At 43.0% G+C, this 13,292-nt stretch overlaps 1 long non-coding RNA gene across 1 annotated transcript; it reads left to right on the forward strand.

The window, feature by feature from the left end:
- On the forward strand, window positions 20–11,645 carry LOC110399489. Its single transcript, XR_002439237.1, has 4 exons — window positions 20–82; window positions 3,276–3,422; window positions 4,249–4,320; window positions 10,672–11,645. It is a non-coding gene; the product is annotated as an uncharacterized LOC110399489 (long non-coding RNA).

Here is a 13,292-nt window from a genome sequence, read left to right on the forward strand (position 1 = left end):
AAAGCCTGCGAGTTCCACTCAGCTATGACATGCACAGAGTAGCACTGGCCAGGTGCAGTGGTACACTGTGAGCAGGTGTCAGGTGATTGCTGAGTGCACCAGTTCTACTTTTTCAAGATCTTAATGCAGCTCTACACAGTGAACCCTGTAGGCTATTTCCAGGAGCAAGGCTTTGCATTTCAGCAGCACTTCCCTTGCAGCCACTGACTGACAAATGATTCCTTAGCAAGGGTGGGCTCAAGGACTTCAGCTTTTCCAGGCTCACTCCCTTTTTTTTTTTTTTTTTTTTTTTAACCTGGATACATACAGGTGCAGTGCTGCTGCAGGAGCCAGGGAAGGCAGATGGCATCCCCGTACAATGTGCTAGGTGCCTTTAGGTCAAGAGGTTCTCAAGTAATTTTTGATTCTAAGTTTTTGAAAGAAAAATTTGCAGGGGAGACCGACTCCCACAGATTTTTAAAGTATTGGCCACTGGTGGTGTTCGTGTCCTTTTCCAGACAAAAATCTGGCTATTTGTAGAGTATTCCTGCAAGCCGGAAGACCATTTTTCACTGACATCCCATGTTCCCAGAGGGTTTTGTTCCTCGGTTTGGGCACTTTTGTGCCTGTCATGTTCTGTTTCTCAGCAGAACTTGATAAAGCCAAATGATTCCTGTTTTTCAACTCCAAAGCTAGGCAAGATTGTGGAGTCAGTTTTTGTCAGGCATATGTACACCTTTGTTCAAAAACTGGCTTGCTTTCACTGGCAAGGTGATCTGTCCTTCAGCCAAGCTTCCTAAAACATGACACTGTTTAGCTAAGTGGTCCTCTGAAATGCATAAGGGGCTCTGAGGATTAATTCCTAGCAGACTTGCCTCACACTTGGTCCTGTGTGCCTTTGAGCAGTGTGAGGTCCCATTCCTGTGCCTCCAGGAGTCATTCCCTAGGAAAGCCCTCCTTCCTTCAGATTATGCTAACTCTGTATGCAGACTCAGTGAAGTAAATAATGCTGGTCTGTCAGAATAACACATTCCGATTTTGAGAGTGAAAGGGCTGTTATCTAGAATGTGGTAAGAGAGACTATTTATCTAGTAAGAAACGATCCTAGCTTGAGAGCCTTGATGCTGAGGGACTGACAGCATTTATTCGGGGCTCCATAAAAGGGGAGGGAAGGAAACAAGGGGAAGTAGAGAAAGAAATGAGATTAGTAATTATGTCCAGTGTAGCCCTGCTCTTAGATTGCAGACCTCAAAATGGGACAGTTACACCTGTGAACGTTTGTTTTGTGTCTGTGTGACACCGATTCAGTCTGAAGGTCGGTTAGTGCTCTGCGAGTTAGAGCTCTGCTGAGAAATGCTCATCTCTGTGTCCTGGGAAGCCATATGCTCCCTGAATTTTATATTCGTTATTCCTTGTCAGTGTTATCCACTGCAGGGATTCTTAAATTGAATTAGAGCACAAGCAGCAGTTGAAATTCCTCTGATAAAATAAGTATTTCAGATCTGACTCTAGACTAAGTGTAAAGTAATGGAGTTTGATAGGAGGAGAGAGGGGAAAAGGGTCTGGTGTGCTGCTTGAGCTCTGGAATGAATTACCATGAAGCATTTGGTTGGGGAGCGCAGAAGGGTTTGTGTCTCTCTGGGAACCAGTTGTGACACCTCATTCTTATTGACTGCTCTGTGTAGACCGAACAGAGCTGAGGGAAGACTGTTCCCTAGGCCAGCCCTCTTAGACTAAAAAGAAAGGCAATGTTAGGCTTTCTGGTGCTGTGGTGGATATAAGTGTGACCGCTGGCCTAACACAAGCCCTGGCAGCAAAGCCTCCCCACAGGCATTCAGTTGGTGTGGGTGGGTTCCAGGGCTGCCCAGCGCAGGTCCCAACCACAGGCTGTGCTCCCTGTGGGCTGCAAGGCCCCACCTGGTGCAGGGGACAGCCCTTCAGGTGTGAAAGCTCTTTGGGGTGAGGATGGCCCTCGTGTTAGGTGAGGGACCCCTGGCTCCTTCCTCACTGTGCTGGTCCCCAGCTGTGTGCTGGGGACACCTCGATGAGACCAGGGCATCTTCTCAAGCCAACGCAATTTGCCTGTCTCGTTTTGCAGGTTCAGCTTCTCAATCCCGCGTGCAAACATAATGCTGCACCACTGCTGCTCACCAATTACGCTGTCAGGGACTTAAGTGTAAAATCAGAACAAGGATGATAAAAATTCAGTCATATGCATTTTTATACCCCAATCTTTCTCTTCATAAATAAGACTAAAGTGCATGTTATCTAATGAATTTTATTTGTTAATCATTTGGATGGTTGGAATATTTCTCCCCCTTGGGTTATATGTGTATAAGTGAAAATATTGTTAGTGATTTCACAAAATGGTAATTCAGAATAATGGAGAGTTAATCCTCTTTTCATTAGCGAGCCACTTCAGGATGTACACTGTGGCAAATTGCACTGCATTTTAAGTCATTCTCAAGTGCTGTGCACTAGAAGAAAAAACATTAAACTATTTTTGCATTGATAGAAGTAATTGTGTGGCTAATTTGGATAAGCAGCATCTATTAGGCACAGCAAAGGAATCTCTTCTTTATGCTCGCTATCCACTCTACAGCTGCCAAATGGAATTGCTTAGTGCTTTTTAGCTTATTTTATTTTTAACAAAACGAGGAGGGAGGAAAGAAAATCTGCCAGTCTGTCTGCTATTTAATTCAGAGGGAACACAGTCTGGTAGCTGAAGCAGCGATACAGCCATTAAAGGTTTCCTTTCTGCACCTTCTTCTCAGTCCCTTAAACTACTCAGATCAAACTAACATTTCCAGGAAAGCCCTGGGAAGTTGCAGAGTGTAGGGGCCCTGTTCCAAATCTGGGCAACTGGAGGGATGTGCCGTCCCACCCCGAAGCTGGAAGAGGGTTTTGGAGGCACAAGCCACAAGGAGTAAGGGTTGGTAATCCCACAGACGGTGGAGGGACTGAGGGTCATATTTAGATGTGCAGGTCAGAGCTTCAGTGGTGGTGTGTGCATTTCTAATGTTGGTTTTCCAGATGTGGTAGAATTTTCTGAGTACTTTGAAACTGAAAGCCACAAGACATTCTGTACATCACAACATACTATATTTCTTAATATTTTTGACTCTTTGTGCTGCACAAGCCTTAGCATTGTGTATAAAGATGCGAAACAGTTTGGCAAGATTTATGCCTGCTTGAGAGTTAAGATCCAAGTCAGCTGTAGGAATTATAGAAGAGAAACAAACAAACAAAAAAAGAAATACAGAGAAAAGGACTGCTTTTGTCTTTGTCCTTTGCAGGAACCTATGCACTTTCTGCCCTTCTTTCCTGTACCCCTCCCTGGCCCAGGAGGAGTTCACAGCAACATATCTGCTGTTGCCCCAAGCAAATGTACTCTGGCTGCTAATTTGCAGCTGTGCCTACGTGCCGGAGGCTGTCGATCCCAGGTAAGGTCAGAGCCCAGTGGTAGTAGCATGCTGCACAAACATGCAACAAGAGAGGCTAAACAAATAAAAAGTGAGAAGGAAAATGGAGGCAGATAGTGATTTTCTTTGCTCTTTCCTTCAGAAGAAACAACTGTAATGCTGTTAGTTGTTCTGGAATGCCCAATATTGGCAACAGGACTTCCTAGCCTTGCTGCGTACTTCAGCCCATGCTTATATGGCAGAATAATTTACATTCTTTACCACCCATGTTTCCTCCTCTTGGGAGCTTTCCCAGCCCATATGACATTGGCCACCTTTGCCTGTGGGGCTTTTTTGATGCTGGCTTTATTAAATCTAATTTGGTGTACATAAGTGTAGTGGCTTCAGTTTTGTACTCGGATGCTATTTATCTAACAGGCATTAACTAAAAGGTACTTCTTGCTGAAAATACTAAGCAATTGCAGCTCCAGCTGGCTTTGCTGGGAATGAAAGGTCGTCAGCATCCTGAAAACACCTGAAGAATAGGATTTTTTTGTTGCTATGAACATTAAACTTGAAAGATGAACCATAAAGTGAGGAAAAAAAACATTCTGTAATTATGGTTAAGAAATGTTTTTTTGTACACGAAGTGCTTGTTATTGAAAAATGTTTGCCATTTCCTTTGATGCTGTGTGGAAAGCTAACATAGTTGAATGTTTTTATTTATCAAGAGGAATTCAGCTTTGCTGAAATCAGGGAATGCTGAAATCAGGGGACCGCTGTTTTCCAGGGATCCAACCTGACCTTTGTGTGTTCCCAACAATTCCAAAAATAATGCTTTTATTTCTCTTTACTTTCATCTTTCCAGTTTAATAACCACCTTAGATAAGACCTTGGAGAAACAGTATCTGTAACAAGAGAGGGAAGTAGCTGAGAAGAGGTAAGGATGGAGAATACCACTTCTCTTACACTTTCAAAATAATGTGCAGAAGGCTTGAATCCACTATACTAACCACTCTCCACACAAGCACTTTCTCAGTGTTAAAAGGAGACAAAAATGAGTTCTAATAACTGCAGGTCTTTAAAAAGAGCAAGAGAGGGTCTATCAAGTAAGTTCTTGAATTCTTAAGAAAAGTTTTGTTCTTTCCCTTCTAGCCAGCATGCAAGCTACATGCTTCCTTTCAGGACAAAAAAGTACTTACCCTTTTTGTGTATGACTAAGCACAGGGCTGTTTTATGCACTGGAAAGTTCTTGCAGAAGTTAATGTGCATGCTGTCTGGAGTGCAGTGTTTACACTTGGGAGGAATATAAACGGTGCTTTGGTTTCTACATATTTCATGATCGAAGTGCATCATCTGAGCTGAGAGCTAGCAAGCTGCAGCAACAAAGGCTTGCTTTGCTGGATGATTTAACTAGATGAATTTAAAAGTGGTGCTCCCTGTTATGCCACCCCCATGACATTTTGCACAGGCTCCAAATGCTAGCAATAGCCATGTAGAGCTGTGTGCTTTCCTGAGTAAACCTGGCGCTTGCTGTACCTCAGAGGAATGAGGTACTGCACACCAAAGGTTCCTTGGATGTTTTTTTTTCTAACACTAGACCAAAAAATATTAATTTTGTTACAAATATTTCTTGGAAGGAGGAGCAAGTCTTTACAAAAAAATCTTTCCATAAAAAGAGCCCCAAAAGAATTAAGCTAAGTGCTGTACATACAAAACTGGAAATCCTTGGATACATGCAGTGTATTTAAGTGACGAATTACATAATCCCATCTTCCTGTTCCGATCCCAGTATTCACAGAAAGCCATCATTCACTTCAGTTCCTTTATTTTACCCCTGCATTTTTATGCTTGAAGCATTCAAAGACTGTAAAATAGTTCTTGCAATGCATTTGTCTTTAAACAGTTTAGGATGAGAAGAATCATAGCCTCTGTGTAATTACTTCCCAAATCTCCCTGCTGTGAATATTCAAAACTCACCAACTATTTCAATGAATTTCTAAGCCACTGATGACTTTTTAGAAACTTATTTTTGCTCTCATTCTTTGTTGCCTGAACTGGTTAATTTAAAACAGAGTAAGCAGAGATTTTGTTAAACATTTTGGGGAGTGCCCAAAGAAACTTAAAACACAGCATCATCTGAGAGAATTGTAATTGAATTGGAAAAGTTAACTTCAGCGGGAGAGTGGAGCGATTACCAAAGAATAAGAAAAATATTCTGGGATGGATGTCACAAAATGCTTGGAAAACTGCATGCTGAGTCCTATCTTTTAAAATTTCAGTTCTCCCTCTAAGATAAATCCAGTGTGGTACCCTATTTCCTAGTTTATCAAGTCATTTCTGTAACAGAGATGCTTTTTTTTTTTTTTTTTTAATCGTAAATTTGGCTATCTAAACCTTTTTGGTTCTGTAATAGCTTTTTTTCCCCCTGCAACAGTACTAGGCAGCTGCCTTGGAAGGGTTGCCAGTTCTCACTCCTCTCCCTGACTTACCAGACTAAGCTATAAAAGGAAGCGAAGGGGCTCAAGAAGTACAGTAGAAAATGAATATTGATCAGACTTACCTGTGAGCTTGGGCAGGTGCTTTAGGTGGCTGGGCTCTGTGGAGTGTGGCAGGGGGACAAAAGAAGTCTTACAAACTTTGAATCTGGAGCCTATTTTTAGAGTAGGATTTGCTGACTCTGACCTTGAGTGCTACCCACTCCAAAGGACGATCTTTACATCTGCTGGTAAAAGTATTCCCTGATGTCACCTGAAACATTAAACCTGGCAATTTAGTTACCTAGCCTCAGTGAGACTGATAATGGGATGTCTGTGGGTTGACTATAATAACACAGAAACAATCCTTTTATCTTCTTGTCCCTTTGTCAAGCACAATGCCAAGTTTACCACAGCAAATGTGCTGGGAGCTTTTCCCTTCTGCTTCCTGCTGCGCTGCACATGGGCGATTTGGCACTGGCATGGCAGTGGAGTGACCCCCACATTATGCAGAGATCTTCATACCCTGCTTGTGCACCTGCCCTACCTGCTGCCTTGTTTTCCTCCAGCTGCTGCTCTTCGTATCAATATGACTTCTGAAATGCTTTTTTCCACCTCGAAAGCGATGTGGAGCTCTGGTGATGTGGCAGAGCTTGGCAGAAAGAGGAGGAGGTACACAGGTGGAAGGTGAACACTGAGCACTCCTACCACCAGCATGGGGTATCCCCTGGGGTGTGAAGGTGTGCTGGGATGTGCCTTGCTGGGACCAGCTACCCGGAGGCTGGGTGGCCTGTTCTGGGGCTCTGCCTCCAGCCTTGGCCTCATGCCCTCTATGAGCTAGTTGTTGATGAATACACATTGGGTCTTCCCTCATCTCTTGTAAGAAAGAAGTGGCCTACTGTGCATGCCAATGCCTGTAACCAAAGCTGAGGTTATCCATGCATTTTGTGTAATTTTTTTTTCTGAAAGTACCCTAAGTCCCAAGGTAGGTGCCATAAAGTTTCAGTGGGACATCAGCTCCTGTCTCTTGGTTTTTTTTCAGTGAGAGTGCATTCACCTCTGCCACCCCCTGTCTGTAAAAAGCTAAAAGTCCATTCTAGAAGGAGCAGGCCCAGGCTTGGTCGCGGCTGTGGCTAATACTGCAGTACAGATGTGAAGGAATAACAAACAGCTTCAGTTCAAGTTCTGGGCACTGGACCCGCTGCTGTTTTATGCTAACAGCAGCACTCCAGCCAAGTTTCTGTATTACAGAGCGGCCAAGCTCCTCCCTGCCAGTTTTTCAGATAGTCACTCTTAAAAAGCGAGAGAGCTTAGACGTTAGGAACCCGCTGCGCCTTCTAAATTACCTCAGGAGGTTGTTGTGCAAATTAATTCTATACTGATAACAGAGAAACTTGGGCGGAGGAGGAGATACAGACCCTATATAACAGAAACTAACATGGGTTGCTTTATTTTTATCCCTGTAAGCGACCCAGTATGGGGTAATATGGGTAAAGTGATATGGCAGCGCAGGCAAGAAGAGACCATGTGAGGTGCAGATCCAAGCTCTGCGTGGGGATGGCAGCGGCCTCCTGCTTCCCTCCGGCTGTCGCCCCGCCAGGTTGTCTTTCTGATGTCAGGCCGATGGCACGGCAGTGTCTTGTGGTATTGTTTTTTCGGGCTGACATTTTGAGTGCCAGGAATATTAAGCTGAAACAGAAGTATTTGTTTGTCTGCCTGGCTGTCAAAACAATGCGAGCCCTTGTGCCTCTCTCTGTAGGGTCCTGAGAATGTGTAGGGAGGGATCATTCACCTCCTGGAAAAGTGTTCTATTTTGGGGAACGTTTGTGTGTGTTTCCATTAGTTTTGCTTTTGTGAGGTAAAAAATATTAGCCGCTGAGATGTTTTGAGAACAGCCGACGAATTAGATTGCTTTGGAGCCCAAACTCTTAGGAAATGTGGCAGGAAGTCTCTTATTTTGAAAGAGGTAAGCACCTGCCCTCTGAGAAGTTGAAGAGTTGCCTTGGGCTCTTAGAAGCAGATGTTTGCCACGCTATTGGTCAGTTCTGAAAATCTTGGCTATGCTGACAGCCCTTTGAAGGCCTGGCTTGCTCCTTTTCTTGGGGCTGGCTGTGTCTGTTCGTGCTGGTGGGGCTCAGCTCTCACTTGTGCTCACCCACTGGTCCTACTCCTCCGGCTGAGCAAAGCAACTGCATCAGCACCAGTCAGAGCACTGTCCTGGAGCAAAACTCTTTGTCCCTTTATTCTTCATGTGTGCTCTAAAAGTGTCATAGGACCAGCCAAGAAGAGTGCCAGACACTGCTCAGATACGTAACAAAAGACAACTCCTATCCTGGACAGCTAATATTCTAGATAAAAGACAAAGACTTAGGTAGCAAAAAGGAGGACACCCAAGTGGAATGAGCACTACCTTGGCTGGAAAGAAGCCACAGACCAGCTTCATAGGTGGCAGTTCTTGTAGCATGGGGTATGGAACTGTGGGAAGGATGAGAATTGAAGTCCCTTCAAGAGAGAGGAAAAGAGAAGGGGAGCAAATGCTACTTTTTAATTTATTTATTTAAAAAAAAATTTAGGAGGGCTAAATTTCTTCCACAAACACTGGTTAAAGAAAAGGAGGGGGGAGAGAAATGATAGATTTCTGTCCAGACCACACTAGAGCTACAGTTGGAAAAATCTGACATTCTGTTTTCTAAGGTTTAAAATTTAAATGTTAGTTGAAAATAAAAGCTTTGAGTAAAGTTCTTCTTTAAAAGACTTCCCTCCCCTTCTCTAACCTGGTGGACTGGAAGATTTCCTCTTTGCTACAAAATACGCTGTTATTTGGAAAAGCAAGGTTTTTAACAATTGCATGGGAAGAATAAGTGTATAATTATGAGATTGTCCTAATGGACATTTGCAGCTGTACTGAGATGCGAACAGCATGCAGAAACCATTATGTTTCCAGTTGTTTGGCAAAACTTAAGAAACTTTATATATATGTGTTTTAAAGTTAACTGCAAAGTAAATCCAGATGGTTCTCTCTTGCACAGATGAGCAGTCTTCAAACTAGACATCTAACTGTAGCCTAGCTATAACTTTTTTGATTACTGCAGATAGAGAGAAATGTTTTAAATGATTGTGCACCCTCCTCACAAAATGCCACGTGCCCTTGATTCTTGCTGATGTCAACTGGTGTTTATGCAGCACTACATAAAACTTGTTGTCCAACACCTTCCCTGCATGTGAACCTAGCTGAGCGCAGTGTTTACTCCCTTGTTTTGCTGAGGTGTGGCTGAATAGCCCCTGCCAGGGGCTGGGGCTCTGCTGAGGCAGGCATTACAGGATCATAAAACAAAGAGGGTGCATAACTCACTGCTTGAACTGAATTTGTTCTTTTTTCCTCATCTCCTAGTTAAGGATTACTAGAAAACATCGGTGGTTTATTTTTGGCTGATGATGTATTCAGAGTTATATTTGAGTCTTTAATAAGTGCTGTCTGTTGTGTTCATTGCTTTATTTCAGCTAGATGTCGGTTTTGCTAGCTTCTATCAGCAGGGAATTGAAATTATGTTGACTCAGGAGACCATCCTGCAAATCAAATCAGAAGGGAAGACTTGGTACACAGGGCAAGGCTTTCAATGTCTGAGTGATTTAAGCCAACACATTAGGAGCATTTCTGAAACTCTGAGAAGATGAACTGAAAGACCCATCAGAAATGATAGGCTTATGGTACATTACTATTTATGTTGTTTTTCTTCAGTCAATAAATGTGTTCTTGTAGATAAGAGTTCATATTGTTTGTCCAAGTAGTAGAGCAGGCAGAAATATTGTTTATGAGTTTCCTAGGCCGTGCTATCAGGATGGTAACTTGGATTTGACCTGGTAGGAATCAAATTTTCTGACTAGTGTGTTTCTTGGTGTGTCTCTGGCAGGGCTGATAGTCCAGCAGTCATGGCTCTGCTTGTAAGACAATATTTGAGGCTGGAGGCACTTCAACGTCCCTCAGGGCCAGGAGGGAAGGACCCTGGTCCTGACCTAGGTTCCCTGAGTTTGTGGGGAGGGCCCTGGGGTAGGGGCTTTGCCAGGAGCCTTGTTCTCTTCTCTGCTTTTTTTCTCATTGTCAGCAGAAAAAAAGTATTCTGGGTGATTTGTGCTTGAGTCCCAAAGCATTGTAATGGGAAAATAAGGGATGAGGGCTTTCTTGTAATCTCTCCTTACTGCAGAATGCTGGGAACAGAAAGAGTCTGGGCCCCCAAACTACTTTCTCCCTTATATTTCCTTGCTAAGAGAAAGCCCTGTAAGAAGAGCACCTGCTAGAGAAGTCCTATGGAAGGAGAGTATTAACTAGTGAGTAAGTTATGTGCATTGCAGAGCATCCTGATGTACTCCTGAGTTCCAAAAATCAGGCACTTCCAATTGCTCAAAGAAAGTGGCATTGCCAAAATTCAAGGTATTTTTGTGTTTAACATGCCAGAGTATCGCACACAGGATTGCGCTTGAATTCTCTTGATGACAGGCTGGAAAAGTGCCACTGTTTTTTTCTACTCTGTGTCCATTAGAGTAAGAAGGCTTTTTTCTTCTTCTCTCTATCCTTTCTCACGTATTGCTACAGAGATTCCAGGTGCATGTGGTACAACCTATTCCCTAAGCATAGCATGTTTAAAAAATGAACATGGGTACTTGGTATGTAACTCTGATCAGACAGCTTTGTCCAGACATGCTGAGAGTAGGTTTCAGGTCAGAGTAATCTCATGGTATATTCAGTGCCAAGTCTAGACTTAAAATGGAGCTGAGAGCCAGAAACTGGATTGATGCTTGCTGTCTTCTTCGTACAGGCTTCTGGCTTGCTGGCATTGCAGATGGAGGAGCTTGAGAACTGCCACGCTGGTGCGATTGTTCTGGTGTCTGTGCTGCTGACCATAGTCAGTAACAAACATCTTAAAGGAAAGTATGCTAATGCTCCCCATTTCTGGGATGCATTTTCTGCCCCCTAGACAAGCTGTTTAATCTCCCTGCTCCTCAGATAAAGCTTGGCTGGAAGCCTGAAGCATGAAGTTTTATAGCTTTTCCAAAACTATTTCTTTTCTTACAATGTAAATTATCTCTGGTGGTGGTTATCCTTTTTTTATGCGACTATCCAATATTCTCTTTAACTCTTCTTGCTCTTTGCCTCCAAGCATTGTGATAATGAGTTAAACAGACTAAATAGTGAGAAGAAGTGCAGCTTGTAACTTGAACTGGTATGAAGTATGTCCCTTTTTCATATTTTCTGAGCCAGCCTGGGGGAAGCTTGCCCAACCACTGGCTCAGGTGCAGTTGTTCTGAGGCACTTGAAACATCTGGTCCCATGGTACCGTGTGGCTGCAACCTACTGTCCACATAGAAGTAATCAAGCACACTTCGTGTTGTAAAACCCCACAACAACAAAACAATGCCTCATAATCCACGGGAATGTTCCATACCACCTCAGGGCAAGTGCCTTTTAATGGCTTTTTTACTCCGAGTTTGATCAGATTCCAGACTCTTTTAAGATGAGAGCACCATAAATGTTGGAAATGAGGTACTCTATTTCAGGGAAAATACAAAAGCCAGACTGCGTAGTTCTGTGAAGTAGAAACAGAGTTGTTACACTGTGAGAGATAGCAGGGCTGCCTTAATAGATGGCATTCAAGTGCAGCTGTTTATGGGTCTTAACTGGTGTTGGCCCACAAAACACATACTTAGAAAGGAAATCAGGGAAAGCTAACACATGCCTGGGGGCTTTGAAGTTGTTATTATCAGCCACATACAAAAGAACGGGAGATCCTCTCTAGTCCAGCAAGTACTGAGAAATGAATGAGTTTGGCTGGCGCGTACATCAAAGGTCTTCACTTGTAATTTGCTTAAGAGATTAGAAATGAAATATGAGGGAATTATTGAGGAAGAGCAAGCTGCTGTTTTTTTCCCCCTTGCAGCAGGAAAGAACAATTGAGCATATATTCTGGCTGAAAGTGATTACCAAAAAGCTTTCTGACAACCTTGAGCAAAACAGCAGTTGCATCTTAGTTTCACTGACATCAAATAAGCATTTGATTTACTGAGACCCGATTGGACCTGTCCAGTGCCAAGGAGTGTCTTTGAGACACAAACAAACTTGATAAAGCTCTTCCTTTACAGAGCCACAATCTCCAAAGCACTGCATTGCCAGACCATGAAATGTACTCTGCGTTTTAGCTACCAGAAATATTTTGCTTCAGAAGTAAATGAACAGAACCTAGCGACAAACATTTGAAGCTTGCTACTGTTTCCCTTGCTGTCAAATGTGATTTTTGCTTTGGATGTTCAAGAGACTGAAACCACTAGGAGGGAGGCAGTGTTGTCTGGTGATTAAGCTGTGGTTGGACTGAGAGATAGGAAGGCTTGACAACAGCTGTGGTCTTTCTGGGACAAAACTGACTGTGAATGCTTTTGAGGTGAAAGTAAAGATTTCTAGTGAAGAGAGAAGTGGATTCCTGAAACAGCTTACAGTGGGAACACGGAGTATGAGAAACCTTTGATTTTTCAGAGTTTTAAGGAAAAAAAAAAATGAGATGAATTTTTAAAGGGATTCAGAGATGCTGGCAGAGGTGTAGGTCAAGTAAGTCTTCCTGTTGTGTGTCCCTTGCTGCTGCCAAGTCGGAGATTTCATGGAATGACTTGGTGCTCCTGGATCAAGGCGAGATACCTTAAATATAAGAGCCTGACCTTTTTTGGAACAGACACAGGAGCTGATAGGTGTTAGTCTGCAACCCTTATGACCTAAAATCACAATCTGTGATTCTGTGAAATGAAAGATGCTGACCGCAGATAACTTCCATGTTCATTTCTGACCTTTCTTGGGTAGTGTAGAGTTTGTAAAATTTGCTGACTATATATCCAGCATGTGCTTTATTGCCTTTTCTCCCCCTCAACACACAAACTGTTACTGAGTGTTCTTGTTCCACGTCATCTCCTTTAGGTTGGGATTTAACCTGTCCATTTATGCTCTGAATGGAGAGTGTTAAAAATTTCTGTCCATAACTTCATCATACACAGTGCAGAAGGCCATCAGTCCAGCTTAGTTATTGTTTTAAATATCTGAGGCACAAGGCAGGAGAGTAACAAAGGAGTGCATCTGTTTCCCAGTCAGAATTAATCATCAGTATTTATGCACTGAACATTGCTACTCTTAATTTTTATGCAGTGTTAAAATATTCCCTCTTGTGAGGCAACCCTGGGTCTCCCACACCTTTCAGCATGGCCGCATTACCATGCTAGCAATGAGGATTTTTAGGAAGGCCTTTAGCATAATCCATTACTCCTTCACTAAGACTCCAAAGCACATGCATTTCTCCAGGAATCCATTCAGCATGCTTCATTCCAGCCGTTGCAGAAACTGATTTCGGTATGAATTATGGCCTCAATCCCATACATTTCACAATTTGCAGATTGCGAAGTG

This window comes from Numida meleagris, chromosome 5 (assembly GCF_002078875.1).
Source record: "Numida meleagris isolate 19003 breed g44 Domestic line chromosome 5, NumMel1.0, whole genome shotgun sequence".
Taxonomy (NCBI): Eukaryota; Metazoa; Chordata; class Aves; order Galliformes; family Numididae; genus Numida; species Numida meleagris.